The sequence below is a fragment of the Lichenostomus cassidix genome, chromosome 1Aa, assembly GCF_008360975.1.
Source record: "Lichenostomus cassidix isolate B80296 chromosome 1Aa, HeHo_3.0, whole genome shotgun sequence".
Taxonomy (NCBI): domain Eukaryota; kingdom Metazoa; phylum Chordata; class Aves; order Passeriformes; family Meliphagidae; genus Lichenostomus; species Lichenostomus cassidix.
In genome coordinates this window covers 31,887,197-31,896,176 of record NC_139480.1, presented here as the reverse complement: position 1 = coordinate 31,896,176, position 8,980 = coordinate 31,887,197, and positions in this window count along the sequence as shown.

Sequence of the window (8,980 nt, the reverse complement as noted above, 5' to 3'; positions counted from 1 at the left end):
TGGTATTTAGAGCTAGGCTGTGTCTTTTACTGCATTTTCATTCCTTTGCTAATGAAACAAAGGAGTGATTAATTTATCTTTAGAGTTAAATAAGTATTTTACTTACCTTCTGCTAGAACAATGCCCTGGATAGTAATCATGCAAAGCAACATGGAAGGAGAATTTGAATTGGTCTTTATGTGTGTGTTCCAAACTGCTGAACTCATTTGATATAACATTACTGACATCAAGGGGCTGTAGGATTCTGTATCTTGGAGAGTATCTGGATGACAGGAGAAGCTGTGTTTCTTTTATTAACTTCCAGCATTATTTCATTATGTGAATCGTTTCAATATGCAAAGCTGTCATGAAAATTTGCAAGCCTAGGCTCACAGTCCTACTCATCCTATGTTTACTATGATGAAAAAAATTAATCATACCTTACTCACACATCAAAAAAACTGATTACCTCAGGCAAACAGAACCTCAACCAGCTTGTTTTCCATCAGCTCTTAAAAAAAAACAAAAACAGAGATAGTGAGAAAATCCTCTGTCACTTTTCTTTTTATCAGTTTCTATGTTAACTTAAGATATCTTGAGTCAACCCAGGAACTCACTGAATGTGTGGTTACAACTTATCTCGAACAGGGAAGACAGGGCTTGATATTCCTGTTTACAGAGGAACACAATAAGTCTACATCTAATGTTAGGAAGCATTTTATCTAGATATTTCTTTCAGTGCCAGAAATATCATTAACCTTTTTTCAACATGGCTACTGAAATAACAATGTGAGTATGAAATAACTATTCTGAAAACAAACATTTCAGAGTTCCTATATTGCACAGCTCAAACTGGCTATGTTTGTTGTGGTTGAATTTGCCAAGGGAGTATGAAGCTAATGCCTTTTACAGAAAGTAAGCTCAAAATGAGAAAGGAAATCAGGCTCTGGTGAGAGCAGTTCTCTACTTGTCAATATTCTTTGCTAAGAAAAGCATATTTCCCCTCTTCAGCTGTGCTGTCAGTAGTTCATTCACTAAGATATTAAATCAGATATTAGATGGTATCACAACATCCCAGCCAAAACTCATTTTCAGAACAGATCACATGAGCTGCCATGCCTGTGTGAAGTGGCTTTGCTGGATCAGGGCCCTGGGTACATTTCAGTTCAATTACCTGAGACCTCACCTTATTCTCAATCACTGTGTCCTCCTACAACACTAAAATTTTCATATTGCTCTTCACAACTGTTCAAATCTTTTCAAAGTCCAGCTCTTATATACCAGCCAGAAAGTATCTTTCATCTTAAAGCAGATTAAGCAGTAAGCCTTTTTAATTCTTGTTTTTCAACATGAATTCCTGATGAATAAGACAAAAGAAGAAGAGGGACATAGGTTCAGTTCTTCCCAGCACCACACTTCCTCGCTGGAGGTAAAGTTGTGTAGCTCCTGAGGTGGTCAGGAAAAGAAGGCAGGAGGTAGATCTTGTAACTCTGATCCAACTCCCTTCCTTCACCCTACACCACCCCACTGAGGAGCAGAGCCCAGGAGTGGCATTTCCTTCACTCTTGGCTCCAGCATTCTGGCCCATGGAGACAGAGTATTCCATCCCCCCTTTGCTGCACCTCAGCAAATGTCACGCTATCCTTGAACCTTCCTCTCACACTGTGGCTCAAGAAATTACCCCACCACCACGCCAGAGTCAATCTCTCTATCCCTCTGGACTCCTGCCTGTAGCTTGGACCTGTCGCACCAACAGACTATATCCACAGACCTTTCTTCCCTCAAATCAGCCAGGGGCAGGGCTCCTGCCTGTTTGGGAACAGGAAGAGCAAAGCCCTGGATAGCAAATGGCTGGATTTCAGCTGGGGGCTTCAGGAAGCTCCATTGCCTGAGCAGCCACCTCTTGGGTAAGGATGGAGGAGATGGTGGTGGCAGTAGGCATGTCATGGAAGCCCAGCTCAAAAGAATGTGCTGTCTGAAATTTTGCAGAGCCATGAAAAGTGGCTTAGATTATGAAAATGGAAAGATTTTTATTAGTGAAAGCAATAAAAAAAGTAAAAAATATCAGAACCTGTAATTTTGTTCCTTTTTTTTTTTTTTTTTTTTTTTTGTCCTCAAAAAGAACAAACTAGAGTTGACTTTGAGAAGAAAGCAAAAAATTAAAGTTGTACTGCTCAGACACTTGGACTAAACCCAGCCAGGCACGTGAGGTGTTAAATAAGAGCATTTTAAAAATCTATTCTGCAGCATAATGTATGGCAAAGAAACCAAAAATGATTCAGCATGATTACTAACTTTAATGAAGAAGACAACACATATACTTTAAATAAGGAATTTCTCAAGGTATAAAAATAATTGAAGTGAGGCTGTTCTACCCATAGTCCTACAGCAAAGTTTTTAAGGCTTATTGCATGTTATATTCAGTCCATTGTACCCTGTAATCTTCTCTAGATGAAAGTTGTCTGATGATAAAAGGATGAAGTAGATGAGGAATAAGGTCTTGCAATATAATTGAGAGAAAGAGAGAGCCATGACTATTTGTGAATTCTTGATATTCTGGGCTTTATGGGCAGACACACAGCAAAGTCTCCAGTGTGCTTTTGCATAAGCCTGCTGAAAGTCTTCATACACAAGTATTAACTGAACTTTTTGAAATGAATATTCATTATGTTTCTTGCTTCTCTATGATCCTTGGGGAACTTGTAATGAAAGAGCATGTAGGAGAGAAAGGTAACTTTATCTCTGTTTCTGTAAGACCCTCATAAACAGCTTCAAAGCAAGATGAAAAGGCTTTGTGCTCAGCCACCAATAAGTCTAGCACCACTGTGTTCAAAAGGATCCTTCTGCAAGTTAAGCTTTTAGCTCACAGAGGGGGCAAAAGTCTCATTCTATGTGGGTGCCATTAATTATGGCAAACACATGCAATAATCTTCTTTGTTAATGACACATACTGTGAGGACAAATAAGATATTTTCCCTCACAGTACCAGGTAAGAAGGGATTGCTGCTCTTTAGCTAAAAGTTCATTAGGATATTTGTGTAGATTTTTAAAATTGAGCATACAGTGACGTATATGCTTTATTCCAGCGCCTTTTAATATTTTAATAACTTCCCTCTGTAGTGTGAGGAATTAAAGAAAAAACCCTTTGAGGAGAGGCTCCAGCATTAGATGAATAATAGTTCCCCTTCATCCCAAGAATCCACTTCAGTTTTGCTGCGTATTTGTGCCTCCATGGTCACTCACCTGCCATTTGACCTCTCCAGGTATGTGATAAGCCCAAGTCAGCAGGTCTGTAAAGTCAGTTCAGTCCCTCTTCTGACCCTTTCTGGCCCATATCTGTCCCACAACACACCTACCCTGTTCTCTTCATTCATTCTGTTTTTACAAAGGACCATCCTCCCCTGGGAGGAAAGGAAATGTGTTCCACTTTCTAGGAGTAAATGAGGTTTCCTGCTAATTGCACTAAGTTGTATCCATCACTGCAACAGCTGCCCTTCCTGCCTCAACAGTGCAGGAGCTGTGAGTAGGGCAACATGTCTGTGTTGCTTTCCTGGCCTGGCTGGTCAGGCGCGCAGAGGCTCAGCCAGCTCTGCCAGGTACAAATCTGCAGAATCAGGGCATCCACCAACCCTGGGCTGTTGAATACACCCCTGTGGGCCAGTGTCACTCTCTGCTGGGCTACCTGATGGGCTTCCCTGCAGCCAGGGTCACAGCAGTTGCCTTTCTCCCATTTATGGCACAGAGCAAGGCAGAGCATGATAGGGAGCAGGGAGTTTTGCCTGGCTGCAGGCTGATGCTCTGAGTTAAGGTGACAATGCAGAGGTACCCAAAGCATCTTCCAAGTGTCTGGCTAGGAATTACAAACATTGGGGTAGAGTGGCACAGGCTTTGTTTATCAGAGGGCAGGGCAGGGAGCACATGGCCTTCTGTCTTTACGGAGAGGTGATGGCACCACCCAGGTGACTAAAGCAAATTCCACATTTGAGAAACAGTTCAGAGGAAGCAAAATATGTCACTGTGTGCTTTCTGCCTGGACCAAGGACCTGTCAGCTTGGCGGTAACATGTTTGCTGTACTCAAAGATAAACATGGCTCAAATGATTTACTGGCCTGACCTGTACCTGGCACAGCTGGGGCTGGCTGCATTCATGCTGCATGAGGATGCCCTGGTCCTGTGCTGGTGTTTTGCATTTCCTGCCTGCCCAGCTTGGAGACAGGCTGTTATCAGAGTCACATTACATGCTCACCTGGCTTTGTTTACACACATGGAGTCTAATCTGCACTTCAGTTTCAAAATATACTAGAACATATGTCTGCATATAGCCACTTCTAGCTTACTTTGTGGACCTTGAGCTCCTTGAAAGAAAATTAAGCTATTGCTTATGATAAGCAGCCTGTACTAGGGTGTACCACTGTGGTGCTAAGCAGGAGCATCTCCCAGGCACACAGTGGTGATCTGAAAGTCAGAGTTGGAAGCCAGGATTTGATAAGCAAAATGTTACACCAATACTACCTTCCCAGCTTCTACATAATGCAGACCTTGCCTTCAGTGGTTTTCCAGAGCTCCACTGATTTACCCAGCATCCATAGCCACTTACTACCTTCTGGTTTTCATCATCCAAGAGGGATCATGAACTTTGAGAGGTTATCCTCTTTCAAAATCTCCTTTCCATGGACGGACTTGTTAATTCTCTGATGATACACAGAAGCTCAGCATTAATTTTCATGATACAAGAATGAAAACTTATTGAGGAAGTAAAGGAAGAACAGGGAGTATTCTTTGCCTATTGGGTCACCCAGAGCAGCTTGCTCTATGGTCTCAGCTTGTCCATGGTCTTGAGGAAAGCAATATAACCATAATCTAGCAGATGTAAGAGGAGCAGAAAGGAATGATACATTTTTCATCAGCTGCAGAGCTAATTGTCTGAAATAGTTAGGAAAGCTGGCCCAGTGTTCATGCTGGGAATTCTTTTCTTCTTTCTTCTTGGCAGGGCTTGTTTTGATCACTTACCCTAAGCAAAGAACTGCATACGTTAATTAGGAACAAAATGTCATCTCACTAGAAAACCACCTGCCATGTGGAAAGTTGTGCCATGGAACAACATCTATAGTGTAAATGCAAATTTAGCTGTCTTGAAGACAGAAGATGAGAGAGAGCTGGCACAACTGAACAGCTACAAGCCAGCCCAGGCTTGGATTAGTAGTGTAGCTGTACTCCATATGTGTAAATTTTGGAGATCCTTTGGCAGAACCTCAAACTGTCATGAAATCTGGGTCTCTCCCCATCATCCCAATCCTTCTCACAAACAGCTGCAACACTCTTCCTTGTGCTTAATTTGACCTTGTTTGTGAAACAAAAAAGTCTCTGTTGCCAAAAGGCTTAATCTTCTGCAAACACTGATTAAGGCTGGAGCTTTGCCTTCCACTTCACTGGGGGCAGGTTTGGGCTCTCAAGCACTGAGCTGTGAGGGAGTGAACAGGATGATCTAAGAGAAACATGCTTGGTCCTTGATATGCCCAAGGCTGGAGGCCAAAGACCTTTAAGCATTGAAGTGTGTCACTGGTAGAGTACATATATCCTGTCATAATTTACAGTGGATTTAGAACATTAATCTCTAAAGAATACACAGTGGGAGGAATATTTGCAAGATGAGGAAATCTACTGTATTTCTCTGTTTATATCCTATAAATAAAACTTTTTTTTTTTAATCGTCCCATACAGCTGAAAAATGCTAACAATAAACTGACTTTGCAGACAGCTTTTTCTCTATAGATACAACAGCAAGGTACTGTGGTGGTTCTTCAGTGGCTGAGAGTAACATGCTGTGAGCACCATGTCTGGGCCAGAGATGCTAAGGGAAGCATCCTTTTCCTCCAGGTGCCTATGCACAGTCTGATCTCATCCATTAAGCCCAGTTGGTAAACCAGCAGAAAACAAGATTAAAAAATAAAAATAAATTTCAAAAAAATCAGCTCATTGTTAAATACACTGTTGCTAGGATACAAGAAATGCTTCTGAAAAGTTTCTTCCAGAACGACGTAATCTTTTCTCTTCCATTTCAGGGTGACTTGACTTTTCCTCCCATGAATGTCATTTAAGAGACCCTGCTGAGCCAGAATCGAGTCTGAATATATTTCAGTGCTAGCTTAAAGCTCACTTTCTTTATACCACTATCAACATAGTCCTGCTTATTTCTAAACAGCTCAAACTGAGTGTTTTATGGAAAATTTTACTTTAATTTTTTTTCCTGCACTGGATTAAAATCACAATGCTTCAGGAAGTAAAGCTGATGAGAAATAGAAGTGTTTTTACAAGACTCAAGACAGTATTTCGAACTCCACTGAGTAACATAGCAGTAGCTCCTAAAACAATGGTTCAAAAGTTACAGACAAATGAAAGAGCATTTGGAGTTTTGTCTACCTGACCTGATTGATTGATAGACACAGGAATCTGTTTTGCCAGCAGAACAAAAACACCAATTCTACTAACCTTTCAAGCTCCCTTTTATATTCATCTGTAACAGTAAAGATCACATGTTGTTGATTTAATGACACTCTATAAAATTTTGACAATCCTAAACACCTAAGTGCCAAACCAGGATGATAACTAGTTCATCCTCACAATACTGAACCTACAGTGTCAGACCAAAGTTGTTTGTTTTTCTTAACAGAGCACATAGTTTCTAAATATTTGCTTAAATCACTGGGGACCTGACACTTTGTCTTGACCAAGAATAAAAAAATTAAAGCTGTCAAAAGAAGATGATGAAAAGCAAGTGACAGATGAGTGTAGGTTTTAGAGAGGCTTGACACCATGCCAGTTCCTCTTTTATTTTTGTAAATATGCTGGTTTGTGGTCCCTGGGATTACTTGTCAACACAGTATTGACTCCCTCGATAATTCCTTTCTTTAGTCTTACTTATATGAAAACAATTCTCATTATTTTTGCCATGATATTTCACATCATCTGGGTGTTAAAAAAGACTGCTCTTTCCCTTCCTTCCCTCCTTCCCTCCCTCCCTCCCTCCCTCCCTCCCTCCCTCCCTCCTTCCTTCCTTCCTTCCTTCCTTCCTTCCTTCCTTCCTTCCTTCCTTCCTTCCTTCCTTCCTTCCTTTCCTTCCTTTCCTTCCTTTCCTTCCTTTCCTTCCTTTCCTTCCTTTCCTTCCTTTCCTTCCTTTCCTTCCTTTCCTTCCTTCTATATTCTTTGGCATCTGGGTCAGTTCTTGACATCCTGAGTTCAGGTGAAAGGTGTGCTCATTTTTACCGTTTTGCCAGGATGCAATGGGAACTAGGACAGGGGAGTTAAGGGTCAAGAGTGTCCCCAGCACTGGCTGTGCTGCCCCAATAATTTCCATCCCACAGGGACTGACTGTGAAAGGGCTTAATCTTCCTCTGATTACAGAGGCACAGAGGAAGCTTCAAAGTGGTATCAATATTCCCCTGCTTCCCACACTCCTCCAAGGGCACAGGCTGTGCAGGAGAGCCATGGCACATGGCCACCAGCACAGCCTCTATTTCTCAGCTCAAAATACATTCAGCCCTGTCTCAGCTAGCCCTGGGAGCCCCTTAGCACCCTCCTGCTCTCTGCTCATCTCATATGGGATGATTTGCTTCGGTTTTTCTAGCAGAACACATAGCCCAGGAGAGCTCTCCTGCTTGACTGGCAGCTGTCCTCAGTCAAGTCCCACACAGGGTGTCCAGCTCCAGTACTCATGCTGGGCACCCTGTGTGTATCTGGCAATGTGGATCCTCTGCTCACCTCTCCCCATGGCTGGTTGTATCCCATCTCATGAGAGTGCCTGGTCAACAGCACAGCCAGCATTCAGCCTTACTCCTGTTTAGTTTCATTGAACTAATTAGTTTTCAGATATGAAGGCTAACCTCAGGCCTTATTGAGACACCCGTCAGATCTGCCACATTTAGTCTGGTCAGGTTGTTTTATTCCACTATATGGATAAGTTGACATCTGCAAAAGCCTTCTGAAATAAAAGGTTTGAATTTATTATGTAAATTTGTATTAGATAAACAAGGTTTACACCAAAATATGCACAAAGAGAGCCTTTCCAGAAAAAGACACGTAAAATTTCCTTTGAAAAGCACCTTATCAAAGTGCTATTTCCCTCTGGTGAAAAGGTGCCATATGAAAACCGGCCTGGCTACACATCTTTTTTTCTAACTATTTATAATGAAAATGCTCTGTTTGAAAAATCTAAAAAGAAATCCAGATCATCTTCAATATTCTTAATTGATACCAGCTTGTAACCACTGAAAATATGCCTTTTCTAGTCATACCATATGGAAAAACCTGTAGTCCAATATCCTAGCAGTTATGGGGATTCCCAAAAAGACAAAGATAGTACCAAAAAATTCTCTCCTGGTGTGTATTTTCATCATTTTAGATCCCATTCATAAAACAGTTCTGAAGATGCTCTTCATGCATGAGTATGGTTCCAGCAATAAGCCTCTCCTTATCCTATCTGACCCAACTGGCAGGGTTGGCACGTGTTTCTGTTCCTTAAAAACACGAAGGCAGAGAAGATACCTCCCAGTGTTTTGCAGAGTGCTCTTGATAGCATGGGCATTTGTCTCATCAGCTTCCTAGGAGCTAAACACTAGTAAATGCGATCATCAAAGGAAAATTACAAACCTGACTAAATGGTTCCAGCCACCTGCTGCTTTGAGAAAGGCATTGTGCTTATCAAAAAGACACAAATTCAATTCTCTTTTAGGACAAAACAGCATTTAAGGACACAAAGTGTTACTTCAGTTGTTACATGTCCATGCGTGATCTTAACAGCATAATACTGCTCTGACTAGTCACAGCTGCTCAGGGCATCGCAGGGGAACACCTCCAGACAAAGCAGGACATGAGTGCTTTTCTGAAAGTCCCTTCCCATTCCCATTCCCAGACAAGTTGCTGTAGAGGAAACATCATGGACCTGAGATAGAGAAAATGCTACCTGTGTGGAGACAGGGGACACCTTGCTGTGTAGAAGCAACTC